Genomic DNA, 27886 nt, shown 5'->3' with positions numbered 1-27886 from the left:
AGAATGGACACTCAAGTAGCTGAATATGTCTTGTTTTCTTCTTCTCAGAACAGGCCATGTATCAGTTCAATACGTTTATGCAAATATGCCTTTTTTCTTTTCTTTAAACCTCCAAGAAAACTTTAAGAACAGCCCAGCCCAACAAGTACTGGAGCAAATACAGACAAAACCAGTAAAGGCTTCTAGCTTGTGCCTCTCTTACCATCAGAAATCTTCTTTTCACCAAAAGTAGCCTGGGATACAATGCCAGTGTTTTAGGAGTAACAGGGATAGGTTAAAGAACGATGTAAGCTATATTTTATAAAGAAGGAGAGAAAGATTTGGGCAACCAGATGATTTCCAGGGACAACATGTGCAAAAAAAGGGGAGAGGTATGAGGATCAAGACATCAGAGTAAAACAGAGGGACCCTGAGCAGTGCACCCACCCTATGGAGCTGGTGGGCATTGCCCAGTGGGGCTCCGGCCAGACACACAACGGGGCAAGGGGACAGAAATAGGGCTCCCCATCACTGCGACTTCCCCTGGCCAGCATTCCCCCACTCCTGCTGCGTGGGCCAGGGCAATGGGGAGAGCGATGGGGAAGTCCTATGACTTGGCCCCATCTCTACCATAGGTGAATTTTTACCCTCCCTGAGCACCAGCTGAAGCCTACAGGCAGGGATGTGTAGTACATCAACCTTCGTCACCACGTTCACCTACACACTCCACAAACACTTAGCATTTGTTTCACTTAGCCTGTTTTATAACCTTATGAAAGAAATGCTATGAAATTATTAGCTTGGAAAAGAAATGATTAAGCATGAAGCAATCATACAAAACCAGGGGGGCCCCATGAGTAATTTGACCACTTCTGTTTAGACTATTTTTTGATAGTTTGTTATAAAGGACTTAAAACGTTAACCCAGCTTGCCTTCACTGCTGCTCTTGGGGTCTGAGGGAGCTGTTTACTGCACTTGGTGATACTAAAATGAGTTATGCAGCATAAAGCTTTGTCACTGCCTTGTCAGTCACTCTGAGCAACACGATACCATCACCTCCAGCTGACCCCTGGAAGTTAAGTATTGTTTCATGAAAAAATACTGAAGCTTGTTGATGGCAATCTGCCCTGCAGACAGACAGACTTGCACAACACCCGACCTGCATCCAAAGCCAAGGCATCACCCAGCGGGATTGCTAACCGTAGATAAATACCCACAGCACATGGGAAGGTGATGAGCCAGAAACACAAAACCAGTGACTTTGGGAAGGCTGCTGGGATTAAACAATAATGTTCCCACTGGTTCTGCAGAGGAAGAGCTAGAGACAACCCAGAGTAGGAAACTTTGCCAGATAAAACTGCTAGGAGCTGGATTGCTCACTGTTCACTTCAGCAAGCAAAGCTTCTAGGAAAAGAAAACAAAAGCCTTTCAGTCATAGAAGTGCCTGGAGTACAAAACCTGGACTCAGCTCTGTACCCTGCCTGCCCCCGAAAATAAAAAGGATCAGGCAGGGAGAGCAGAAGGACAGTGCAATATGTGTGTGCACGCAGGCATCAAACAGGCGCTGCTGCTCAGGAGCCAGGAGCCAGAAGGCACAAGTAATTTTAGGTCCACTGGCCTCTGCAGAATGATAACAAAAGAAAAAAAAGGAACGGCAAAGAGCTCCAAAATGCAAAACACTTCTTGGAGGAAGAGAGCTATTGAGTAGCACCTGATAAATGTTGCAGTTGTTAAATGATTGATGCCCGCAGGCATCAAGCAACTAGCCTTCTGCCAAAAGCAGAGGTGACTGCTGAGATGGCTGGAAGTTTTGCCTGTATGGAGATCTGAGGACCAAACCTAAAAGTTTCAATGAACTACATGATCCCTAAAGAAGAAAAAAAAAAAAAAAAAAAAAAAAAAAAAAAAAAAAGGCACAGAAAGAGACAACCAGAGCTGATCTGCACAGTGCTCTACGCCACTGGACAGGAAGCAAATCCAACCATGCATAAAATATGACAATACGCATTTGGAATCAAATTCTTACTTTATCAGACCTATTAAAACCAACCGTCAAGGGGAGCCTCAACCTACACAACATGAGCAAGCACCAGGTGACTGAGTCTGCCAGGGGGCTTGGGGTGGCAGAGGCAGCAGGCAGGAGCACCCACAAGAGAGTGGAAAATGAAGAAGAGTGCACAACACCAATTCCATAGCATGTCAGAGACAGAGATGCATGCTAGTCCAGGTGTCTCGGGCCAGTCAAAGCCCACACTGTTGCCAGACATGACAACTCCTCCATATATCTGCACACTGTGTGCCAGACCCTGCCTTCTGCAGTTCTGGATGCTCCTGCCCCCATACTACTTGGGGTGCGCAGGTGGAAGTGTGTTTCAAGCAGACTGGCTCCCTGAACACCTCACCACATGGTCACTAGCATTTTCCTTGTCCTCTCCCTTATGCCAGCCTCCCCAGGATGCCAGGGGACAGAAACCCTCCTCCTCCTCCTCCTCCTCCTCCTCCTCCTCCCCCATGTTACAGGGATGCAAAAGGGGCAGAATGGGGCAGAGCTGGCCCAGCGACTCCTGTGCTGAATCACGCCTGGTAAAGTGGCCTCACGTTTCCAGAGAGCCATTAATCCATCATCCTTCAGATCTAAAATTCATACAAATTATTTTATTCATAATTAATTAGGGTGTCTAAATGTGGAAATTAAATTACCATTTACAGCTTAAAAGGAGATGGCACAGAAAAACCTAGATAGCAGCAACAGCCCTCTCCTCTGCATGAATCAGGATGACATGAGGGGGTGGGAGCTATCTGGCAATAGCTTTAGGTCATAATACAGAATTCAGCATCTTTGAAAAGCTGCTCAGGCCCAGTTACAAGAGACCTTTATGTCTGAGGTGCCAAATGAATCTCAAAACTCAGGTGCCCCTCAACTCTGCTCCCAATAATCCCCTGGACTCTTGCATTAGGAGCACATTTGCAGGACAGCTAAAAACCCATCATTTCTTTTATCACCTGACTCCTCTGCTGGAAAACTAGCTGTTTGAAGCACAAAATGAGCCGCTCCTCATCACATGTATTTAGACTCACCTTTCCATTCAAATCATGCTGCAGCAAAAGAGAGAACATATAGGGAAACAGATGGCCCTGCACTGAACACAAAGCATAATTCACTTGAGGGGCTGAGAGTCAGGGAGGGAGATGGGATGAGCAAGCTGCAGATCAACAACACCGTTGAATGCAGCCTTGTATTTACAGCAGAGCCCTGCTGTAAATACTGTAATGCATTCTACAACCAGAAACATTTCCTCATTAACTCAGAAGGGAAAGATTCTGGAAAGTTTTTTTCTTCTTGGTTCAATGGCAAAGCAGCATCCGAATCAGTGATGGGGATGATGATGACAGTTGCAAAGGCAACTTCCTCCCATCCCCCATAGCCCACTGATGCAGTCAGCATTGGATCTTTTTCCCTTGTATTCAGCTACTGGTTTGTCCAATTGCCAAGGGATATTTAGGCCGAGACGATGGTAGAAAGATGGTCTGTATACAGTTACTCAAAGAAACCAGGAAACAGACATGTCCCAAGACATAAGTATACTCAGCCAGGCAGCCAGATTGCAGAAAGGCTAATAGCCATGTTGGAATTAAGCAGAGAAGAAAAGGTTAATATACATGACCTTTCTGATTCTGAACAGCCAAAAATAACTACCCACAAACTACAGGAAAGTTTTAGACCTAGCTTTTGCCCCCTGCCCCAAGCACCCTCATGTCTTGCTGAAGTCAGCAGGGGCTGAGCTGATGACTGTGCTAACAGCATGCACAACTTTTCCCCACAGAGGGAACAGGGGGAGGCTCCTCACAGTACCCCACAGGAGCCTTTCAGGATCAGTTCTTCTCTTGGCAAGACAAAAAACACCACGCCAAGAAACAGCACAGGCATGTTTGTTGCTGAAAAAGCAGGCTCTGAAAAGATCGAGAATGTGGATAGCAGGAACAAGAAGAACTGCTCCGTCTGGTCTCTCTTCCTCGTGCACCCATTTCCATGAACCCACTGTCTTTGTGAGTCCAACCAACTGGTAAGTCCCCTTCTGCCGCTGACGCACGAAGGATGTGAAACCTCAATTAAGGATCCATGTCTCACAGGCTGTCGTAATTCATGCCTTTAGCTCTGGAGGACCCCAGGTCAATTCCTGATGGGTAGCTGCTCCATAAACACAGTTCAGAAGCTAGCGCTTCCAAAATGCCTAGAGACACACATGCAGAGGTATCAAATTGAGCATCAAAAGAAATGCAACTGTTGTGGAATAGTCAGTTTTTAAAACCCATTGATTGTTTCTTGCAACATATCCATTAGATATAATGAAAACAGAGTTACTTTTTCCATTTCAGTTCAGGCTATTCCACATTGCATCTGATGGTTTAAGTCCTGCAGAGGCCAAGGCATGTGCTTGGCTTTACATATTTACGCATGGTTCATATTTGCACACCATGAAAGTAAGAGTTAAGCAGATGCCCAAATCTCAGCAGGACTGCAGCTGGTATTTCAGTGCCATACCCAAAGGAGCTTATCTCTGTATCTCCAATATGACGTGGCTCTAGCAAGTTTAGTGACCACAGCGGAAGTGAATGAAGCATCTGGTTTTCAGTTGGAATGATGAACTACACACTTTTATACAATGCTGGCATCAATTTGAACCGTAAAATAAGGAGACAAGCGTGAAAAGTGAACTGAGGTGTACCTGAAAAGGCGTACCACATATAAACATCACTGTGACACTGAAGAAAGCAAAAAGCCCCTCCCCAAAGGCAGCTCTGTTACTATTATTTGTACACAAAACTCCTCATGAAGACCCCAAGCGTTGCAGCCATATCCTAGGTGCCCACACTGCACAAACACAGACCCCAGCCCCTGTCTCCAGAGAGCCTCCATAGGCAAGTGCTGTCCCTGTCCCCTAGCAACGCAAGCAGATCCCCACAGCAGCAGGGCCAGGGCATGCCTCCCAAGCATTCCTCTCACAAGGACTGCCTCAGCTTCTTCCCCAGCCAGGGACACCAAACCAGCCTGCTTGCTGGGGTATCTGCCGACCCAGGCTATCTGTCCGCTCCCTGGAGGCAGTGGGGAAGAAAGCAGATGTTTCCACACTCCCTTGCCAATGCAGCTCTTTCTGCAAAACTCTGTGCTGTAAAGCCTGGTCTAAATCAGATCCCACTCCTGCAAAACACATCCTCACCTTCCATTCCCAGTGCACAAACCTAACAACCTAATGGGATTACTTACAAACACAGCCACATATGGACATGCTATACAGTGCTCAGACCTGCCACGGTACAGCGTAAGCCTTTGAGATGTGCAAGTAGTAAGTGACACACAGAACACCCAGATTTTGTTTGCACATTTGTTGTTTCACTTAATACCAGATAATCCCAACCACGTGGGCTCCCATTTGCTCAGAGACCCACTGAGCTCCCTGTTTGGTCTGAATACAGCAATGGGGCTGCCATCCTAATTTCTGTCCCAAACTTTGGGTCAGGTCCTCCAGAAGGAAGGGGGCTGCAGCAGAGCCACCTGCCTTCCCACTTGGAAAGCCAAAACCCAAGACAGTCCACCATTTCCAAGCAGCACATACACAAACTGCTCAAGCACAGCAGACAGGAAAAAGGCAATTTCCTTGTCAGTACTCCTTTTGTTAGCAATAGGACCTAAAGCAGCAAGAACACCTTCTGCAAACCACCCTCACCAAACCAAGAGCACATAACACATCATAAATACCACTCTTCAGCTGGGGATCAAGTGCTTTTCTTCCTAATGAGCCTTTCCAAACCAGAGCAGACAACGACCGCAAAACAATTACAAAGAATAATATTGGAAACTGGCAGTTAGGTATAGGATATTAAAAAAGCTTCAAAGAAAAAAAAAGAACTTGGACAAAGATACTACTTATTTTTACCCAGCTACAGACAGTACTTATTTAAGGGAAAGCATTATGCTGGAAAACATGTTTGTTTTAATTATATAACTCTGACTTCACACACAAACAAATCCAAGCTATGGAAAATGCTGTACCTAGGCTTCAAAATGGCAAAAGTTGAGCCAAAGAGAAGAACATGCTACAGTAATTAATGTTTCTTTGCAGTCTAAAAGGTATTTATCATTTGGTTCTGCCCACGGGAAATAAATGCTGCCGCAAAGTGATATAAAACACTGTTGCAGAGTAAAATCTGCCTCTGCCCTGTCCTCATTACTCCCTGGATAAAATCTCTGTGTGCACGTGAACAGAAAGAAGTGGGTAACCTCATAAAGGCAAAGATGCTGCCCCTTCTGCCCCTCCCAGGGCGAGTACCACCTCTCTCCAGGAGCACCCACGAGGGGCCACGCTGCCCCTTGCTCCCTGTGGGAGTGCTGCCTGACACCCTTCGTGCCACAGGGCACCCGGGGGGGTGCTGGCTGCAGGCAGCAGCAATGCTGTGGCTGGTCCAGACCATGTTGCCTGTCACGGAGGTACCCAGGGCTGCCTTGGAGAGCTTTTGGTACACCCAGCATGGGTTCAATGCCCATTCCCACGGGGACCAGCAACAAAGCCAACACAGCTGCTCGTGGTGTGGCAGCAGGCAACCAAAGGTCACAGCAATGCACTAGGAAAAAAGGATTGGAAATCATTGTTACCTCCAGTGCAGAAAACTGTCCTCAAGTATAAAAACTTCCCATTTCATCTCCATTTCTATACAGCTGAAGCATCCCAAACTGCCCAAGGTTACCAGCACAAACATCTAACGTACACAGCCATATTAAACACGTCAGCAGCTGGCCCAGTCAGATCTCTAAAAGCAATGGCAGTGCTTGCAGAGTAAGTCACTAACCCGACTGCAAGCACCAGGATCCAAGGGAATTGCATGCAAAGGGAAAAATAAAAATTAGGTAGCTACATGGGTAGTTAAGAAGAAAGCTCACCAGACAATTAAAAAGAAAATAAAAATATAAAACTTCTTCACATCAGAAGAGAAATCATAATGGAATGGAATAGCTTGGATTAATTTTTTAGCAGTGCTACCCATTCTAGTCAAACATCAGATAGAAAATTTATACTTTTAGTCTTTTGAAGCAAACCTGCTTCCATAAAAAGGAAAACTGAACTGGTAGCAATTCACTCACAGTGGGAAAAGAAACACACAGCAAATTCAGTGGTAGAACTCTATTGAAACTCTAGTTTCAGCAATACACCTGGTTTGAAAGCAGCTCCTAAGTCAAGGCTTAAAACAAGCCATTACAGTCAAATACTTTTGCAGTGAAGAATTCAGAGGTCGTGTTTGGGGGGGTTTTACATATTTTTTCTCCCCAGTTTATGACACTGTTATATCAAAAGCTTGATCTAAACCCCAAAGGGGAAAATACCAATAGAGGCCCCATTTCAGCTGCAGAAGGAGATTTTTGGACTCCTCCATCAGACAGCAGTCCTGGCCACAGAGCCAGGCTGCTTCCCCAAGAAAGAAGATGAAAGCTTCTTCTGTCAGCGAGATGCTCACACGAGCCCTCCTTGCTTGAAGACTGAGGGTTGGTACTGATCCCGTTGCACACAGCATGGGAATTTAATAGTTAGAAGGGCAACCTTCTCTCTAGTCCAACACAGATTTGAAATGAAGCACAGCCCAAATTCCCTCAGCATCTAATTCTAAAGGGAATTCCCACAGCTGAGGAAAGGAGAGCAACAACAATTCCATAAAGCCACAAGCGATGCCAAACAGAGCAACAACCCATCAAAGATATGTCCTGCTATCTCTGCACAAACTACTTTTATGAAGAAAAAAAGCAAACTGCTGCTTAAAATATTCTGTGGTGATTACATAAGGGATGTTTTTAAAAAAAAAAAAAAATCTATTAATTCTTTGCTTCTTTGCTAAAAGAAAACATCCTGAACAAAGCTCCCAGGGGAGAAAAAAAAAAAAAAAAAAAAAAAAAAAAAAACACATACAAACTAATTAGACAATTGCATACCATTTACTTAAGACTGCTATGATGAATACGCAGGAGCAGTCTTTCAGCAGGGTTTCCCCTGAACTTCCAAGTGTTCAATAAAAAAAACTGAATACTGTATGCATGAGTAACTCCTGACTTAAAATATTTATGAAAGACTATTATCTTTACCCCAGACATGGGTCATCTGCAGTTTGAAGACATCCAGATCCACAGCACAAGCAGCAAGGACTAGTAAGAATGAGCATCAGAAATGTTCTTTGCTACCTGGATCACTCTTAACTGCTGGTAGCTCTCAAAGCTACCAGGCATCAAAGCCAGGTTCAGTCACAGTGGGCTGGTCTGACTGCAGGTTTCAGAGAGGTCTGCTCCCAAATGTTACTCTGTATTAAAGCATCCATATAAGTTAGATCAGCACAATTAAAACAAGCCAGAACAATCCTATTACAGCTAGGCTGAGTAGTTTCTCACACAGACAAGCTTAAATTCATACTTAATTACCTATTTTAAGAAAGCGCGGTAGTCTAAGACCAACTTTCCAGAACTGAAGGGACCACCAGCTGCATTTTCAAAAGACAGCGAGGGGGGAAAAAAAAAAAAACAAAAAAACACAAACACCCATGTCCTTCTGTAGAAGAGGCCCCACTGAGCCCAGGGGGCACACAGACTCATCTGCACCAAACCCCCTCAATGGCCATGGGGCCATGCAAACCCACGTCAGCAGCAGGCAAGGCAAGAGGCTGCTTTGGTCTCTTGTGCCCTTGCTGGAGCTGTCTGTGACACCTGGAGCAGCAGCCGTGTTCCAGGTACCACTAGAAGTTTCACGCACAGTGGCAAATAACAAAAGTACCCTCTATAAGCAGCTGACCCCCTTATTCTCATTATAGAGTATAATAGTGATCTTGCAGCCCCTGCCAGGGTCACTACCTAGTACCACAAACAGTGGAACTGAACCGTGGGGCAACAGCATCTTGTGATCCTCACAACCTCATGATTAGACTTTATTTACTTTATTAGTGTTTTCTTTATAAGACAGGAACTATTTTACATTAAATGGTTCAGCACATTGGGCCCTTGGGTAACTAGCCTGACACTACTTTAAAACAAATAAATACTGAGAGTATGCGAGGTTATATCCACCTCCAAAAAAACAACTAAAAAGACTACTTGAACAAAAGTAGCAGCAGATTTACTTTAGGCATCTGGAGTGGAAGCAGGTATTATAACCCAAGTACATAGTCTTGTAAGTGGCAGCAGGACTTTGATAACGAGGCAGGGAGATTAAAACATACCCAAACATCAGAACAAACCTTTGAGGAATCTGAAGGGAGAGACCCAGGGTCTGACAATCACTTTGACATCAGTGAAGCTTAAGCTATATAGATGGATGGATAGGTAACACTGTTTAAATCCTCTTGAGGATTTCTACAAGTTTTATCTTACACTGTAAAAAGAAGTTACACAAAACAACTCTGCTTTTGAATGTTTTCTCTACAACAAAGGCTACAGGTACTTCAGTCTCCTCTGGCAATGCCGCACACTTTCAGCCCCTGACATTTAGAACATTTTTAAGTTAAATAAGAATGGGAAAGTCAACATTTTAATCTCAGCTAGGAGAAACAGTATTTCAAATACAGAAAACATTGGCATGTGTTAACAAACGACAAATTGATTCAATCTCTTCAAAAGCTTATAAGGGTAGAAATGATCATCTTCTGCCAAGCACTACAAAAGCAATTTTAAAGGAAAGTATCCACTGACAAGTGACGCTGCTATACCTAACTTGAAAGACAAGATTTAAGGCTAGATTAAGTTTTGTTGGCAAGCTGGAGGAACTCCATTCATATTAACTGTCCTACTCACTTATGCGAATCCAGGACTTGTTTTATGGCACTGCACAACATGACCTCAGTTTTAAGCTTGTATTAGCTAGGAACAGTGTGTCCCACTGAAGCACTAAAGTCTATGGACTCAGCCAAATCTTCCATCTCAATATGCGACCAAGTCAAACCAGCAACAATTATCATCCTGGTCTTGAAACAGCACATGCAAGAAATATGCTCCACTTGATCTGGAGACAGATCAGATTCTGGCACTTAATTCCTTCAGAAACACACTCACCTTTAATGCCTCAAAAAAAGAGGCTGTTCCAGCAGCATTTGGCTGTCAACACTTGGTGAGAAAGAAGAAAAAAGTATCAACAGGTATCTAAAGATTGGGAGGGAAGGGAACATGCCCCAAGAATCCCTAGAAGGAAAGCAATTAGCAGGTGGGGTACAGTGCAGATGGAAGAGAACGCCTCCTGTGAAGACAAGACTGGAAATGACATAGTAGTGAATTACAGCAAAAACATCCCTCCCTCAACAAAACCTGTCCTGTATGTGTTGGTGCTTTCTTCTTACAGTGTCATCCAGTGCAGCTAAAAAAGCAGCAGGTCAGGGTACCCCACAGTCTTGCCAAAACCCAGTGGTGCATGGTGCTGCACCCATGCTCCAGGGACACCCCTGGGCATCCCCCACCCTTAACCCACAGGATGGGAGGGTGAGAAGCAAGTGACGTTTCTCAACACGCGTTATCTTCAAATTTCATGCTGGTTAAAATTCATGAGGCAATCATTTAGTGGCCAGATACTGCTACACATCAGAGAATCATTTACTTGCCACAGTCAGCTGCAGGGGAGCAGAAAACAACAACACATACACACAATTGCCTCTCCTTTCCTATATTTCTGGCATCTTCCTATTTTGTGTGGCTTGTGACACCACCAAGCAAAGGGAAAGCCCTAAGCATCCTGCATACAAAAGAAGAAAAGCTGGTCTTTCATGGGGATAAAAGAAGGAGGTTACAGTACCTGCCTCTGAAGTAGAAACAGGTTCAGACACCTTCTCTTAAAAAGATAAAGAGCGTTTCACATACAATTCCTCCCACCATCTCAAGCAGGCTTTAAAGTACTTGGAAGAAAGAAGGAAGGAAGGATGTCCTGAGAGATGATTGCAAATTTGCATCAGACACTTTGATGGTATAAACGCTTCTGTGTACCCACATTTATTAAAGAGATGATTATGACTACCATGCACGAGCAAAAACAAACAGGCCTCACCAAACATGGCACACAATGTGGGTGGCAGCAGAAGACTCAGGACTCCAGAGCTCCTGGGTGAAGGAAGGTCTGCTACAGCTTCACACATGCACCGCTCTAACCCTGGCAGGTCCATGACCATGGCAAATGGAGGAGGAGGAAGAAAGGAGAAGGAAACAGGAAGCTGGCACACAGAAACACAGTGAAATACCTGCCTCTGATACTGCTCAGGTTAAGACTGCACTTCAGTAAATACCTAGGTAACATGAAGGGAAGATTAAGTGTACAAGCATACTAGAAACTTCAGAAGATCCCCACCCAGCAACAACACTTCAAGACTCCCCATGTTTGCAGCCGGATGCTGAAATACCTCTTCAAATGAGCCTTTCTCATCCAAGAGAGAAACTGAAACCCAGCATGAGGCTTCTCAGCCCCAACACCTAAAGATTATCAGTGGCCCAGAGGAAAGCTGGATAAACGGGTCCCCCTCTGTGTGTGCACGCAGGCTGTGCTGGAACAGAGGAGGCATGAGGCAAGAAATCTGCACATTCCTTCTGTCAACAAGGATTTGGGCAGATCTAAGAGAGCAACCTATCAGTCATGAGTGAAAGCCCCTGAAGATGTATCGGACTCTGCTGACATGAACAAGCCCGCTCTTGGCCTACGGGCTGCATAGCTCAGAGACCACACATCCCTCTGACCTCCCAACCCCTCACGCAGCTCTGCCTGCACCAGCAGCCCCAGTTCACTCTCAGTCCTTTTTATCTGCCCAACTGGCAGGGTCAGGACGTCTCATCCTTGAGCAGGTCTGTACGCTTCCTCGAGCGGCCTCCTTCCCCCTGGCACACACCTGACGATCCACCTGGACCAGGGCTATTACCCGGCCTGGTGTTACACAGGTACGCCCGCTTCGCATTGCTGGCCACAGCTCCCCACCACCAAACTGAAGCCTTGGGAGCTCCACCCAGGGCTGCTGCTTTTGCTGGCTGTCACCTACTGGGGCCCTTGGGCTGTGCAAATCACTGAGCAGCCCAAGAAGGTCACATTATGCTGCTGATCACTCCCTATTGCACTTGCCAGGGGGCACCATGCTTGAGCTCTTCCCTCTCCTGCCCATCAAAAGGAGGAATAAATTGCCTCCAGGCAGACTGAAATTCGGTTGTTCACAAACTCCGGAGACCTCAAGCATCTGCAACCAGCAAACCTCCGGAGGCATTTCATGTGTTGCCGTTCCCAATTCTGCCACATGATGATTCCCACTAGGGTGACCCCCACCTCCTCCACAGACCTCGGTTAGGGTTTCAGCTGGCATGGATCCCAAGCGCTCTCTCCACCACCAGCAAAACTCTGCTTTCACTACTGTTGCTGGCCCTTACAGTATGCCAATAGAGCACAGCTCAAATTGTTCTAGAAAAATGGTCTTTTCGGTTTCTGGTATGGAGTTCCACTGATACCCTTCTTTCTTTCCCTACTCTAGAATGAAGCAGACAGGTCAGGCAAGACCCAGGACCAAGGACAACTTCCCACACTTCCAGCATAAGGTGGGGAACAGAGCAAACTGAAGCATAATTTCGCTTCCTCTCCTCCCATCTTTCAAGATGGTTTGGGTACTCTGCAGAAGAATTATGAATTTGCTTCTACAGCCACACCAAGATGAAAGTTTTGGGTTTTGAGCATAGGATTCAGTCATCGTTGGTGCTGCTCCTGCCGCCTCTCCTGCTCCCACTGCAGAACAAAAGGAGGCAACAGGCAAAGTGCTGACAAAAAAAAAGTCATTAAACTTGTAGGACTACTCCATTTGAATGGAACAATCCTAGGCAAAGAAAGAGTAGATACTACTCTGCCAAGCCCATATTTCATGTCTGAGCTCCACAGAAACAGAAGGCCACATCAAGAAAACAAACTACAGGGGTCAGGGCCAGAAACGGCCACAGAAGCTCACCAACAAGTAATGAAGTACAAAAGCTCACCTAGCTGGTGTTTCAGGTGTCCAGCAAGAGGAAGAGGATTTGCAGAGGACTTGCTTTTCCTTTTAGCAGCAGTCTGTACTTGTCCTGACACACCTGCCCTACACAGACCTGTGCAAGACCAGGGAAGACAGGAGAAGCCCTGCAGCATTTTAGGATTCCTCTCGCAGCAGCCAGTCACATCCATCTGCCCAAGAACGGGACTTCATGGGACTTGACCAACAGTTTAGTTCTCTTAAAAATGTCAATAAAACCAGAGACCACTAGAGCTCAGAAGGAGGAATAGCTAAGGGTCTATGTGGGGTAGGGGCTAAGGGAAGAAGACCTCTCCCTACCACAAAAATGCAGGCAGCTTATCTGTCATACCCTGGGGAGGTCCCTTCTAAAGGCTGTTTTTTCTTCTTTTCCCGGAAGGGAAAGGAACAGGCAACGTCTTATGGTACTCTTAGTTAAACAAAAAAAAAAAAAAAAAAAAAGGCATACCCTGTTGGCCAAACCTACAAGCAATTTTTCCACCCCTCTCTTGATTCGTCACATTCTCCAGATGCCACCTCTGTCCCCTAGCCTTTTCCACCCCCCAGACAAGGCCATAGGTGAAAGACATCAGGGCTGATCCCATGCCACAGCGGGGAGAAAAGGTGATGAAAGGAGATGATTTGTGGGATCCCTCAGTTAAGTCAAGCATTTGGCTCCACAACTGCATCCAAACACCAAGCAGGTACATTTTTCTTCTTGTTTTAATTCAAGACCCTCATACTCAGAGCTTTTATTTTAACAAGGTCTGCTTTGTTAAAAATAGATTGTTTTCTTATTTAACATAGACAGAAACCAAGGTACAGCAAGGGAAGTTTTTGTCATTTCAGAAGACCTTATATACACAATCACAACTTCCAAGAAACTCACCTACCACACACACACACACCCCAGCTGCCACTAATTGCACTTGCTAAGGGCCATTTTCACCAGAAGGCTCCTCTAGCAGCTTTCTCATGTTTCTTTGCTGGATTTTATTCCCTGTCCTTCAGTCCTTCCACTTTTCCACAGCTGATAGGGGCCAGGCACACTTGCAAATAAGACAGTGCCTATCCACCTGCAGACAAATAAATACAGGAATGACACCGAGTTTCCTCAATAAACCACCGGTCTTGGTCTGAATTCTTAACACTTCATAAGCATTTTGCAAATTTTTTTCATTCCAGGCTTCTTCCTACAGGCTTGGAGACCTGTGTTTGGACATTTGTCCCACACCTCCCTGTCCAAGGGTGTCTATTTGCAGGGGCCAAGCAGACAGCAGAAGCCCAGCTCTTCTGAGCACTGCCATCAGAACTGAGTGAGCAACATCTACAGCTGTCAGACCTTAACACGGTGCTACAGAGCCAGCAGCATGTTAACCACAGATGGCCCAAGCAAGCTGAAATGAGTAATGTAATTAGTGAACCACTAAGTACTTCCACAGTCACATGCTTCAGTGACTGTCTTCAGAAAGCTGTGAATGGCCCACTACAGTTATGCCTGAGCTTTTAACATCTAAATTAATTCATCCTTGACCTGAGGCACAAAAAAAAAAAAAAAAAAAAACACCCACACCATGGATTTGGTCATCAACTAAACTGATGACTGCTAGTCAATACCATCCAGGCCTTTCCCTGACCCATCACAAGCCTTGCCCATAACATACACTCAGTATGGATGATGTATATGATGACAACACTGCCAAATTTCAAGTTCATGTTATTCAGAGAGAGATGTATGCAGTCATCACAAGAACTGGTGCGGATCATCAGAAATCAAGTGAGAGAGAAGAATCAGCATTCAGGTACCTCTAAACTAGAAGACGCGGTCTCTGATGCCCTGAAATACACTCACCAGGACATGAAATCCCTTACACTGGAGCATCTGCAATGAGGCATATGCGCAGGGTAGTAGTGAAGTAAACCTTTGCTCAGGTTTAAACCATAATTTTTGCCCATTCTTAGGTTGTGGTTACACTGGTGATTGATAACAGAGGCCAGGTGGCGCCTGACCAATGGTGGACCTGGGAGAGCTCCACGGCCAGGCTAGTCAGGTCCACTTTTGGGATTCGCACAACCCAAGGGTCTCACAGCCACAACCACTCATAGGAAGGGCAAAATAACACACTGCTTGGCTCCCTCTGGAAAAAGCTTTTAAATGCAAAAAGGCTGCTGCTGGCCTGTGAAATTCCCAAATTGCACGGTGAAGCAAGCTGAGAGCACACTTCAGAGAAGTGTCAGTAGCACCTGCCCTGGTCTTATATTCATCCCTAGGACAAAAGGGTCTGGCACAAGTTAGTAGCCTTCCACATATTTCATGGAAGAAAAAAAAAAATCAAATACTATGTGAAAGCATATTCACGAGACCCCACAGGAAGAGGAGGCTGCATGAAGAACTGCCTCATTCATCAATTTTGAGCCTACTCATGCTCCAGCAAGTACTTCCAGACACTCACAAGTGACCAAAGGAAAACTATGATTCTTACAAGTTTCCTGTGACGCAAAAAGAACATTTCCCTGAAATCATATTTTGCCAAAAAATGATTTCCACAGGTAGAAGAAAATTAAAATTTCAGACCAAGTCAAAGTTGAAAGATAAACAATTTTAATTGGGGAAGAAAGGATGAAAAAGTGAATTGACAACAAATAACTCTCCAAAGTAACAAAACAGACACACACCCCACCTCTCACAGACCCATGTGAGCAAGCCCCAGACACAACCTTTTCAGAGAGGACACATGCCTTGTGTCTACACACATTAGGAGGGTTCCGGCAGAATAATTACAATTAATCCATTACTTAATCTCCTAATCACTTCTGAGCAAACAGCATTCCTGGACGTTTGTTAATGACACGTTCATTTTCATACCATCCGACTCATGAAAATTTAACAAAGAAAATAAATTGAAAAATGCTCAGGTAACTCCAGGTAGCTCATTCAAAACTACAAGCAAGGAAGATTTGCAGCCAAGGCCTTGTCTGAGCAGCAGCTCACAGTCGCTGGTACAGGCATCAGGAGTTCCCCCGTACCAGGGGTCTCATCGGCAGCCGCCCTTCGTTTCCAGCTGCTTGGGATGGCTTTCAACTGGCTTGTGGTCCTCGAGCTGCATCAGTAATCGGATATGCAGAGTCCCCCAGCAGTTCCCCTCTTACTCAATATATTCCACCTAACACGTACGTTGCAGATTTAAACACGCAGTGAATGAGTTTAACTGCCCCACGGGATGCGATAACTAGGTGTTACCATGAAAGCCTGAGAACAGACAAGAGTAAGAATAGAAATTTAGGCAGTCTTTGTGACACTTCAGTTCTCTGTCTCATATGGTAGGCTTAGGGAAGACCTCTAACACCAACTTTTTTTTTAGTTTATTACCAGAGGAAAAAGAATATTCCAGCATGGGAGCCCTGAAGCTAAAATTAAAAGCCTATAATTTTGGTTCGGTAGCAGTTGGTATAATTCAGATTCCAGCCACAATGAAAGGTCTCCAACATTATCAACTGTCAACAATTATTACTGGCTAGGCACACAAAACAGCTTTGTTCTGAACTGGAAGCCACAACTGCAAGCAACAGTAATTGCTACCAAAGGCAAAACACTCAAAAAAAGCCAGCCTTTCCATGCAAAATACTCTCCAAAGAGTAATACAGGAATAGACACAAAGGTCTTATTATCTCCACTTACATCTTTAAAAAATAAAAAATCCAAGACTGTATACCCAGCAAAGAAGGGGGCTAGCAAAGAAAAGAGATCCCAAAAAGACACTTGTTAACTATTCTGAGCTGAATGCACATTTAATGAAACATCCTGTTCATTAGTTACTGAACTTTCATTAGCAGTTTAAGGGAAAGCTACACATGGAAGAGATAAAATGCAATCAATTTCTCCTGAAATTGCATACATTTCCACACTAATCCTCAGCAAGTTCATCCCAACTGATATTAAAAACAAAATCAATTAATACTAATTACTCACCTTATTTTCACAGAGGGATCTTCACACTTCAGCAAGCCTCAAAAAAAAAGGAAGAAGAAAAAAGGCTATTTGTTCAAAAGCAATTTACTTGTCTGGTCTTTTTATATTCATTTAGCTATGCACTTAATTATTTTGGCAGGTAATTCTGTCAGCTCGAGTTTCCTTCCCCACAACTACCCTTTTGCAAACTGACAGCACAAAGCAATCACGTTTTTATAACTCCACAGCCTATAGCAACAGAATAAAAAAAGTTTTCTGAGTCATGGGGCGAAATCCCGAACCCACTGTCTTTATTATCAGATCTGCCATTAAATTAATACAACTGGTGCGGCTTTCCCAGGAGACAATGATAACCAAGTAAGGAGATGTATTTTACTAACAACAAGCAAATGTAGCAGGATTTACATTCAATTTTTCTCAAGCACAACACATATTTTTAACACGTCCCATACTGATTGCACAGAGTAAAGAGAAGCTACATTTGTCCTCCTCTGACGTAGGAGTGCAACAGGTTTTCTCACCATCACATGCTGAGTCGACAAAAGAGGTTTTCTCTTCCTGCACTCCAGCTAACCACACTATACTTCAACACCACCACCCCATTAACAGCTTTCAAAAATTTTTTACAAAGGTCCATTAACATTTATAAGCAAAACAAGACAAATAGCTTTTAAAAAAAGTGACTTAATGCTAACAGACTTTCTTCTTGGTTAGCGTTACAGAAACAATCCTGCAAAATGGCTCTCTGAAACACCAAGTAACTTGGAACTGCATGGCCCCAGTCAGTCAGTGCGCTCCTGAAGCATCCTGTACCCCTCACCCCAGGGACAAGTGGGTGTCAGTACCAGTCAGGCCCTGGGGAAGCTTTCCCAGGGGCTAAATAACAAGCACAACATCTGCCTAGCCTCGACTGCTCCCATGGTTTCCTCCTGCCTCCAAAATCACTGCAGCTAGCTCATGTCTTACCTGTCCCAGCTCCCACAGGGCATGCACAACAACGTAAGACAGCATCAGGCTGAAAACCTTTGGTTCATCTGGAAGGAGACAGCTCAGGCACCAGAGGCAGTAACAACGGCAGAGATCCTTTTGGGGCTCTTTTGCTTCAGCTGTATCTCAGCAGCCAAGTGATTTAAGCAGAACTAGTAACGAGGTGGGGATGCAACAGCCTCAACTCAAAATGTTTCTCGCATCATCCAGTTTCTGCACTTTCTGCATTGTTTTGCAATTTTCCTCCCTCCCTCAGTGTTGGCTAATACTCTGTTTAGGAAAGATGCTTAACCTTTATTTGCTCCTGAGTTGGAAGAAGTTAAGTATCACTAGCTCTCATGCTGCTTTATCACCATAACAGCTCTCCATCTCCCAGGACAGCAGATATCAAACCCTCTGGATCAAAACCCACTGTCAGCTCTTAACAGCATGGTGGTAAAAGAACATGATAGTAAGTGGAAAAAATAACTGATGTCAACCCTCTGCATTTTTTTTTACTGTGGTTCTCCAGATCACCTGTCATACAGTAGAGAAGAGTTTTAAAAGCACCTCTGCAATCATGTCGCAGGGGGACCTACCCAAACTCTAGAGAAGGTCCATGGTGAAGGAACAAGCTACAAATAGAGGCCTCCTGCAAGCTATGGAGGTGTGGATAGAAATGCAGATAGGGCATGCATTAAGGCTTTCATAAACGTTTCAAACAGCACTGAGGCTCTGCAGGAACTCATCAGGTGGTTAGGAAGCAGTACTCTTAAGGTTTTAAGACATGCTTTCAATAAGCAAACTGAGCTGAGGAGCTGATGCAGCTGAGACTTGCTGGATTGCTGGCTGGGACACAGAGGGAGATGCCTTTTGCCCAAGGCTTCACTGGTGCATATCAGCAGCAAGCCACAGGGAAAGCGCCAGCGGAGAAGAGAGCGGTGGGGCACAGCACAGACAGCCTGGCCCATTCGTGAGGCTGTTCATCATGAAGGAATGACCAGCAGCAGGACAGTAAGCTTTCAAAGCTCAGGGGGTTTCCATGGCCCAGGAGATCAAAGCGGTGCTGGAGTGGGTGGAAGTGGCAAACAGGAGAGAGAAGGGCCTGTTTTGAGATCAGGATGGCAAGAGCTGAAGTCAGATGGGAAGCAGTTGGAAAGCCTGCCTGGGGTTGATGAGGAAACCCACATCACTCCCCAGATCACGCCAAGAGATAAAGGCAAGCATAGGATTTGCTTTAGAAGAAGCAAAGGGAACTAGCTGTGATGTGCTAGGGTAAGAGGTAATTTGAAACAACAAAAACCGCCTGCTGCTATGATAATGGATGGGTCTGATAGACAAGCAGTAACTGGATCCAAGCAGGAATTGCCCTGGCTTGCTGAAAGTCTGGTGCCTGGATGAGCGCTGCTTATCAGGGAGGGTGGAAATCCAGACAGAGGGCTAATGTCTTAACAAACTGGCCAGGTGACTGTACAAAAAACAAAGTGAGGCTTTCATAACATCACAATTTTTCTCCACACTTTCCTCTGTGTATAACACAGACAAGACACAGTCAATCAAGGTATTCATGTTCTTGTAGAGTAGCACCAGTATAGCAAGAAATCGTGGGCAAAGCATTAGGCCGCAGCTTTCTGGCATGAGGTTTTAAATCTTCAGATATAAGATGTTTTGAGTGAGAGATGAGAGATGTTTTCCAGCTGTGGTTTAACTTTAGCCTAGAGATATGCAGTTGATCTAAAAAGGTAGTTCCTATGAGCATTTTTTATGACAAAGGGAGAGGAAACTCCAGTCATCCGAGAGTGCTATTGTCAGCCAGTCTGAAATGAAACAGCAGAGCACTGACTGATAACAATGCAGGAGGAGATGGCTCTGACATTAGGGAAAAAAACTTCTTTCCTTCGGTAGTTAGTTTGGGTTGCAATTCTCCAGAGGTGGCTGTGGAACATGCATGGCTTTACATGGCAAAACCAGGAGAGCTGTTGCTCTTTGAAAAGACATTTTGGAAAGAAAATTAGCAGAAAGGTCTTTTTCCAGAAAAGAAGCACTGGTGCAGCCCCTCTACCCTCCCCAGCAAGGGGCACTTCTGCCCCCACCAGCACAAGAGTTTTGCATGAGCCCTCACATGAACCCACAGCAGCAGGAACAGCAACAGCAGAGGGGTAATTTGACAGCTCCTGGCTCCTAAACCTCTTCGACAGCTCTCTTCACACCAGCACTGACTGTTGCTACTCCTGAGCAGCTGCTCCTGGGACCACCAAGCTGAGCCCCGACCTTCGGGAGCAGCCACCCATCCCCCATGAGTCCTGCCACTTCACAGGAGCATCATATTTCGCCCAAAGGACCCTGGCATCCTCCCCTGCCATGCCAGGTAAGGGGCATGTTGCAGGTAATGCATGGTCAAATCCAATACTGGAGGTTGCCTCAAACCTTCTGCAGTCAACTTTGTCTTCACAAAACACTCTCCAATCGAGCAATCAAGCTATTGTGCAATATAGCCCCACTTTGCGTCGATGTCTTTGCCATCATTTTGCAAAGGGAAGGATGGTCCTGCCGTCCAGTGAGTCATACAATTAGGCAAAGTAAACGAGTTATCAATAAACCTTTGATTGTTCAATGAGACATCAGTAATGGAAAGGCAAACGTTCACTGCCAGAATCTATGACATGACAGTAATAATTTTCAAGTTATGCTTGATGTTTCTGTGATGAAGCTATTTTCAGTTGCTTTGAATCTTCTTCAGAAAAGTCAGTCTTTGCATCCAAAAAAAAAAAAAAGTTGTGATTGTTCTGAGCTCAGATGCATGCATTTAATCAGTTCAGGTGTTTAAATTATTTATCCATAAGGATGAAAACTGTACTAATCTTAGGAATAGAGCATATGAAAGGGAAAAACAATTAGACATAAAGACATGTTGAATGATGTGAAGCAGTAGAGAACTCTCTCATGCCCAAGGTGACTGTGACCAAAAGGGTGTTCCAAGTATTTATGTTATTGAAGCCTGGGCTACAAAACTCAAAATACAGATATTTGCTGCTATTAGAAGAAATGTTTCCCAACCGTAAGGCAAGCTCATTGTTTTCAACAAGCAAAAATCCCCAGTCAAAAGTTGGTACTTTCCCTAGTATGAAAGAGCAGAACTTTTTAAATGTTTGGGGTTTTTTTTTTTTTTTCAAAAACAACAACTGTGTCTGGGGAAAAACAGAATACTTCATGAACTATTCTTCCACAAGTGTGACATCCAATGCTCTGGATCAGACTGTCTCTCCTCATCCCCTAGGCATAGACAACATCTCTTGCCTTTCTTTTTTGAACTTAACGTTCTCCTCCTCTGTCACACTTTTCAAAGCCAAAGGTCTACCCAAACTGTGAGGAAGACCTCCCAGGTGGAAGACAGACACAGTGGGAGCAACACTCCAGCCCACTGCAGCCTTGTTAGATCGCTTGCCCAGCGATGGTTACCACAGAAGCAGCTGGTCAGGCACTACAGCTGTAGGTCCCCAGGGGGATTGAAGGGCTGTGGTGATGCACCAGGACACCTGGTTGAGAACACAAGACCTTCCCATCACCCTCACTCACTGCCTGCTCTTTGAAGGGAAGAAATTCTTAAATTAAGTCTGCTTTAATGTTAATGGCTTAGGTATCTTGTTCCAACTCTCAAATACCTGGTCCCTCAGAAGGCTTGGCTTTATCCACTGAAATTAATGGAGAAGGTCAAGAAAGAGGTGTGTTTATACTGTGCACTGGAGAAAAGTAAAACTAGGTGTCCTGCTGCCAAGATGGACACATTTATGCAATGTTAAACCCCAACATCAGTATCTTCAATTAGAAAGACTTAGCCAATTAAGTTGATAGCACGGCACACACTGGCACTTGCTGAGCATGCAGGAAAATAAACAGGCAGTTGTCATTACAGCCAAGAATCTGACTCTTCTCTCGGTATGTTACCAGATTTCTCTGCCTCACCATCCAGCATGCAACATCACCTGCCATGGAGATGGGTTAGGGCTACTGAGGAACAGTCTGCTCCTATACCAACAAGCTAAAATCCTTTCTTGGTCTGTGCCATATCACAAAGGCTGAGCTGACTGCAGAGAAAACAAAATCCCTACCTTTGCTCAAAGAGACTCAGGGAGAAGTTCAAGGTATTTCAGCTCACTTCAAGCCATTGCCAGCTGCTGTTTCAATCATTTGGTTTCTATAATCTGGGCAGCACACCAAAGATCACAAGGTCTGGGTTTAAGTTTCACTTAAAAACCATCTCCTAGGAGAAGAATCATTCCTCCATTTTATTAAGCAAAAATCATAGGCTGCTGACAATGCTATTATAAGCGGCGACATCAGTGGAACATTATATAAAATATATAAAAAGAAAAACATTGATCTGGAAGGTTACTAACAAAAATAGAAAGGAAGAGCCCTGAGACATTCTCTTTGTAATTCCTTTTTACACTGGCCAACACTTAAGGCCTCTTGGCTGAGATTCCCCAGGTAACCTACAAATCATTTTATAGCATCATTGTTCAAACCAATCTGAGTATCTAGTTGGGCAATTTATAAGGGAATGATATGCCTATTATTGACAAAATTCTTCACAGAGCAAGAAAAACTACACTGCAGATACATCAACTTTTTGTAAGTAACACTAGTTCAAATTGAGTTATTATAAGTGACCTGTTTTGATGCCAGAGGTCCTTGGCATTACTGCTCAGAGGAAATGCAACTCTGCAACACTGCAAGAGGCACCCAGTGTCACAAGGAGCATCAGTCAAACGAGAGGGGGAATGCAAAGTGGGGAGGAAATCAGAGCAGCCTCTGGCACCATGGCCTGCCCAACTGCTCCCAGGTACAGGGGATCCCAAGTCCCCTTCCTTAGGATTGGTTCTCCAGCCTTGGGGATCCTTCACATTCGCTTTCAGCCAACATCAGCCTTTTTACTCAATTTTGCCAGATTGCACTTTTGTCATTAGTCCTGGTTAGAGATACAGATGAGATGGCACTTCCATTTCTTTTTTTTTTTAACTGAAGTGCGTTATGCTGTAACTCTAAGGACAATTACTTCGGGGGCTGAAATTTCCCATCCTTGTTCCTATTGCAGAGGTACATATCTGAAGATCTGCTTGGTCATTTAAGGTTTTTAAACATGTTCTCAGATAAGCACAGCTGCATTTTCAACAGTAGCTAAAATTACAGAATTTAAGAAAGGAAAATTTGATGTGATGTTTTGTGCTTTAGTTAACAGTCTTCCAAGATACAAAGCTCCAGTTGCTCTGGAAACTGTAACTTGGACACAACCATGTAGATACATCAACCCCCTGGCTATAAATTAAAACACTTTAGCAACGCTGCACATTCATGTGACAAATGTTCTTAAAAGCAAGCATTGCATCCTGATCTTCATATAGGAAGGGTACAGCCCACAGCCCTCCACACAGGGCATGGTACTCTGTCTGCATTTCCTTCAAGGCTCAAGAGAAATGACAGAGCAACAGCCAGAAGAGCATGTGGACCTACCACTGAGACAACCACCCTCCAGAGAGGGGAGAAATGGGAAACACAAGTGGGTATTTGAGGGATATGCCAGGGATTCAAAGCAGGGCTGTCTCTTCCTGTGTTTGTGTGGTGCCCATCACACGGCAGGCACAGCTGGCAGCAAACATGGGTACCAAAAGAAGGACTTAGAAGACAAATGAACACAGTGGACAGGCTGGGATCTGGTAGACAGAGCCCTCACTCAGCCACTGGCCCAGGAGAAGGCAGCAGGAAGCCTGGAGCTGGGAATGGAGCGAGATAACAGACATCGGGAGAAGGAAAGCGGCGGGGGATGCTCAAAGGCAGAGTAGGAGGAATGAGTGTGGGGTGTTTGTGGAAGAGGATTGGACACAGCACAATGCCAGAAGCCATATACATTTTTTAAAAAAAAGGGGGAAATATTACATACGCAAACGACGGCCTGAGTGCCGGTTGCTGTGGAAACCATAACTTTGAATTCAGTGGCTAAAACCTAGCACTGCTATTTATACTGTGCTCCTCACTACAGCACGAGAACTTCATCTGAGAAATAGAGAGCTCTAGCACCAGACAAACGTGTTTTTTCCCCATTACACACAGTGATCCTTTCAAATGCTGCTTCACAAGGTTTTTCCAATATTCCTGGCCACTGAATGACTACACAGCATAATCACCTCTGATAGAAAAAAAACCCACTGCTGTCTTTCCTCTTCCAAGCAAGACTAGACGAATCACTGGACAGACATCGGGTAGGATTCACTGAATTCTACTTCGGTCAGGAGCAACTAGAGAAGCCAAAAAGGCCATTTAAAACAGCAGTATATCTTGATTGCCTTGAGGCAAATTACAGTCAGCATTGCATGAAATTATGGAGGGCCAGACCCCAAAGTCAGTTATCATTAAAGATGACGAGCATTTGTTTAAGGACTCCAGAATATTGCCTTTAATATAATGGAAAGCATAAATGGATCATTAAAGCAAAAATAACAAAAAGGCTACAGATTAAACTCCTGTGGGGAGAATCCCTTTTAAAAAAAAAAAATAATTTTCAAGTTGTTCTGCTGTTCAAGACAGAAACAGCTTTTTCCTCCATGGGAAACGTGGTTCTGGGGCAGCATGTGTTCCCGCAGCCTAACTGGGAGCAGGACTAATCTGCCTGTAAGCAAAGCAGAGGTGAGCCAAGTCCCCATGGGTATGTCACCTTCCTCTTCCACCTCCACCATTCCAGGGCCCAGAAAGGAAGAACACGGTGCCATTCCCCACCCTCTCCTAAACCATGTTTTACCTCAGGTAGTATGGAGGTGCTAGCATAGCACGTTTGTTGCCCCTATCAAATATACAGAGTAACTACCACAGGGGTGACGATCAGGTTTTAAGACACTTCCCAGGACCTGTGCACACATTGGTCCCCAAATCTAAGAGCTCGTGGCGTACAAGGGCAATTAAGGCAAAAGCTGAGAGAGAAAACCACAGCACTTTCCAAGGTCACTCGCACCTTCAGAATCCCACGGGACTGTCCCATCCATGTGGGCTCATTGGGAAGCAGCAAGGACAACCATTGCATGCAATCCGATAAGCAATACTCTGCCTGAACAAGGCAGCTTTTGCCAGGGGAAGGGCAGCCGGGGATTGCGCAGGGACAGGAGCAAGGACTCCAGCAGAGGGGCCCCAGCAGCTGCCGAGCCAGGACGGGTGGAAGGAAGTTGCTCTCTGCGGGATCAGGCCCTTACGGCTAAGGTGAAGGAGGTCTCGTTTGCCCTTGTTCCATAATTTATATCACAGTATTGAAGTGTCATTGAAATTGTCAGAAGCGTTTTAGTAATACAGGAAGGGGAAAAGATGCTCTAATCGCAAACTAGGCACCCAAGTAATCACTCCATAGATCTCAGCCTCCCCTAATTTATTCCGATACATTTTTTTAATCAGAAATTCATACACAGCAAAATGATTAACAAGTCACGAGTACCACCTATTTCCTAGCGCCAGCGAGCTTTTGCTAGCCCGGAGTCCTCTGGCTGTCACGGAGTGGGGGGAAGTGGGACTGAAGGACCGACAAGGAACGGAAAGTCCATTTCTCCCAGCGCTTCCCAATCCTCCGCGGTAGCACCGAGCTGCGTGCCGGAATCACGCACCCGTCCCTGCAACTCCGTGGAGGACCGCATCCGCGCCAGCGCCTTCCACCACGCCTGGGCACTGCGCGCACCAGCCGGGAGTCCCCAACTTCAGCAAGGGCAGCGCGGGCAGGCTGTGCCCTGCCTTCAGCGACCCGCAGGCGAAAACACACCCACGCACACCCCACCCACCCCCTAATTTACCTGCTACGGGCTCGCATGAGGTGCAGCCTCCCCAAGTGACACCCCGGCTGCCCCCCCGCCCGCGCACCGTGGCCGGTGCGGCTCGCCTACAACAGCAGCATCACCCGGAGGGGACAAGCACCGGCTGCCTCGGCCCGCGGGGGGGGGGGGGGGGGCTGGGGGGGAACGGACGGACGGACACACGGACACGGACACGACAGTCCCCGCGCGGACCCCGCGGGGGGCGGCGGTGACATTTTAGGCGCAGGAGCGGCGTTGCCGGAGGCCGGCTGCCGCAGGGCCGGCTGCGGAGCGGCGGGGCCGGACCCTTGCGAAGAGCCGGGCATCGCGGCGGGGGCACCTCGGCACCGCCGAACCGGCGTTTTGGGAGGTGGGGTGTGGGGGAAGCGGCGCCGGCTGCCCACACCGCGAACAATAAAGCGGGCCCCGGCGGGCCGGGCGACCACCCACCCGCGGCGGAGCGGCGCGGCCGCGAGGTCCCCACGCACCGCCCGGGCCCCGCGGGGCGGGCGGGCGGCGGAGGGGAGGGGGCTGCGAGCCGAGCCGGGCCGCGGCGGCGCGGGGCGCTCTGCCGGGGCGCAGCGGCGTGAACACGGAGAGGGGTGAGGGGGGGGGGGGTTGCGGGGGGGATGCCGTGCGCGGAGGGACGCGAACGAGAGGCGAGGCGACCCGCCGCCCACTCACCTGCCGCGGAGCGGGCTCGGCACCGGAGGCCACCGCCGCCCGCCCAGGGAGCTGCTCCCCGTCGCCGGGCGCCCGCGGCCGCCGCTCAGAGCGCGCCGCCACCAATAGGCGCCGCTGCCATATTGTTACTGCCGGCGCTGCGAGGGGCGGCGCCGGTGGCCTCCTTGGAGACCGGCGGCCATTGGCTGCCCGGCGAGTCAATCCGGGCGGCGCGAACCAATGGGCGGCGGCGGCGGCGAACAGCGGGGCGTTCGGAGTTGGAATGTTGTGTGACAATGGCCCACGCGGCTCCCGGGCGGGAGGGGAGGGGCCGCTCCCCGGGGTGGGGGGGTGGCGGGCGGCGCTGCGTGCGGACCCACCCCCCCCCCCCCATACACACCCACCCCCCCCACGCACCGCGAGTCCGCAACAAAAGCGGCCAATGGGGCGTGCGGGCCGCCCGCCGCGCGGGGGAGCCCGGCCAATCCGGGGCGGGGGGGGGGGGAACGTGGGGGGCGATGGGCGAAGTTTGCGCGCGCGGCGGCGCGGCGCGGGATTGGCTGCGGGGGGGGGAGAGCGTGGCGCCGGTGTGAAAGCGGCTTCGGGGGGCGGTTGAGGGACTGTCCCCTCAGGGCTCCCCACGCCGCGCCGCCTCCGGTCTCTCGTCGCACCGCTCCGTTCGGGGAAGAAGGCTCCTCACGGCTGCGAGGGAGGTGGGGAGCCGTGAGAGGAAGGTGCCCGACCGCCTCAGCGCTTTCCTCTCGTGGCCCTCGGACCCCCTTGAAGTCCCCTGGAGCCGTGCTGAGCTTTCCCTGCCTCTCCCTCCTTCACGTTCACCACCAGACGCTTCGAAGGGGCCCTCGCCCAGCACGCGCTGGTGGCACCAGGCCTTTTGCCGGAGCCTTGTCCGCGCTTGCTTCTCTAGCAGTGTGTACCATCCTGCGCCATGTACCCCTTCCTTCTCTGTCCTTTGCCGCAGACCCCCAAGCGCCAACGGCTCTCTACCCATCTCAGACGCAAACAAGGTGCAACGACTTTTTTCCCTGTGCCGGTTTGTTCCTGTGCTATTTCTGCAGCTAAAGGTTTTGAGGGAATTTAAGCCAGTGCTTTAGGTGCACAGACCCTGTTCGATAGGACGCAGGGAAGCCAGAGAGCACCTTTTGTCACAAGCATTGCCCTGGCTGCCAAAGTGTTGGGGTTTTTTTTTTTTAAGTAATGACTCAGCTCAAATCTGGATAAGTACATTTTAAAATGCATTAATAAATAAACATGAGCTGTGTCTTAACTAATAGTATTTTACAAAACCTGCCAAACTACACAAGTTGATTTTTAAACTCAAAAAGGTAGAAGCACCTCCCCATCAACTTTGAAAGTCAAGATGGGGAAATCCAAATCAATTGTTATTAATCTTAATGCTTGGCTGTGTACTGAATAAAAAAATATTTATTTTAAAATACTGTGTATTTGT

The 27886-nt window shown here is 46.8% G+C and overlaps 1 protein-coding gene across 4 annotated transcripts in view; it reads right to left on the bottom strand.

Annotated features, from left to right (window-relative positions):
* Nucleotides 1-26728, bottom strand: part of TIAM1 (TIAM Rac1 associated GEF 1) — a 188683-nt gene extending 161955 nt beyond the window's left edge. For 3 of the 4 annotated variants that reach the window (XM_042788618.1, XM_042788619.1, XM_042788620.1), the window contains exons 1-2: nucleotides 26440-26728; nucleotides 16967-17003 (exon numbers count right to left, since the gene is read on the bottom strand). The gene's annotated coding sequence lies outside the window, so the exon portion shown is untranslated. The remainder of the gene's footprint in view (nucleotides 1-16966; nucleotides 17004-26439) is intronic. The other variant, XM_042788623.1, reaches the window with a different exon arrangement.
* Between the last annotated feature and the right edge of the window lie 1158 nt (nucleotides 26729-27886).

This window comes from Tyto alba, unplaced genomic scaffold (assembly GCF_018691265.1).
Source record: "Tyto alba isolate M040663 unplaced genomic scaffold, T.alba_DEE_v4.0 Super-Scaffold_14, whole genome shotgun sequence".
Lineage (NCBI taxonomy): Eukaryota > Metazoa > Chordata > Aves > Strigiformes > Tytonidae > Tyto > Tyto alba.
The sequence above is the reverse complement of the archived record's forward strand: the minus strand, read 5'-3'. Positions and strand labels throughout refer to the sequence as shown.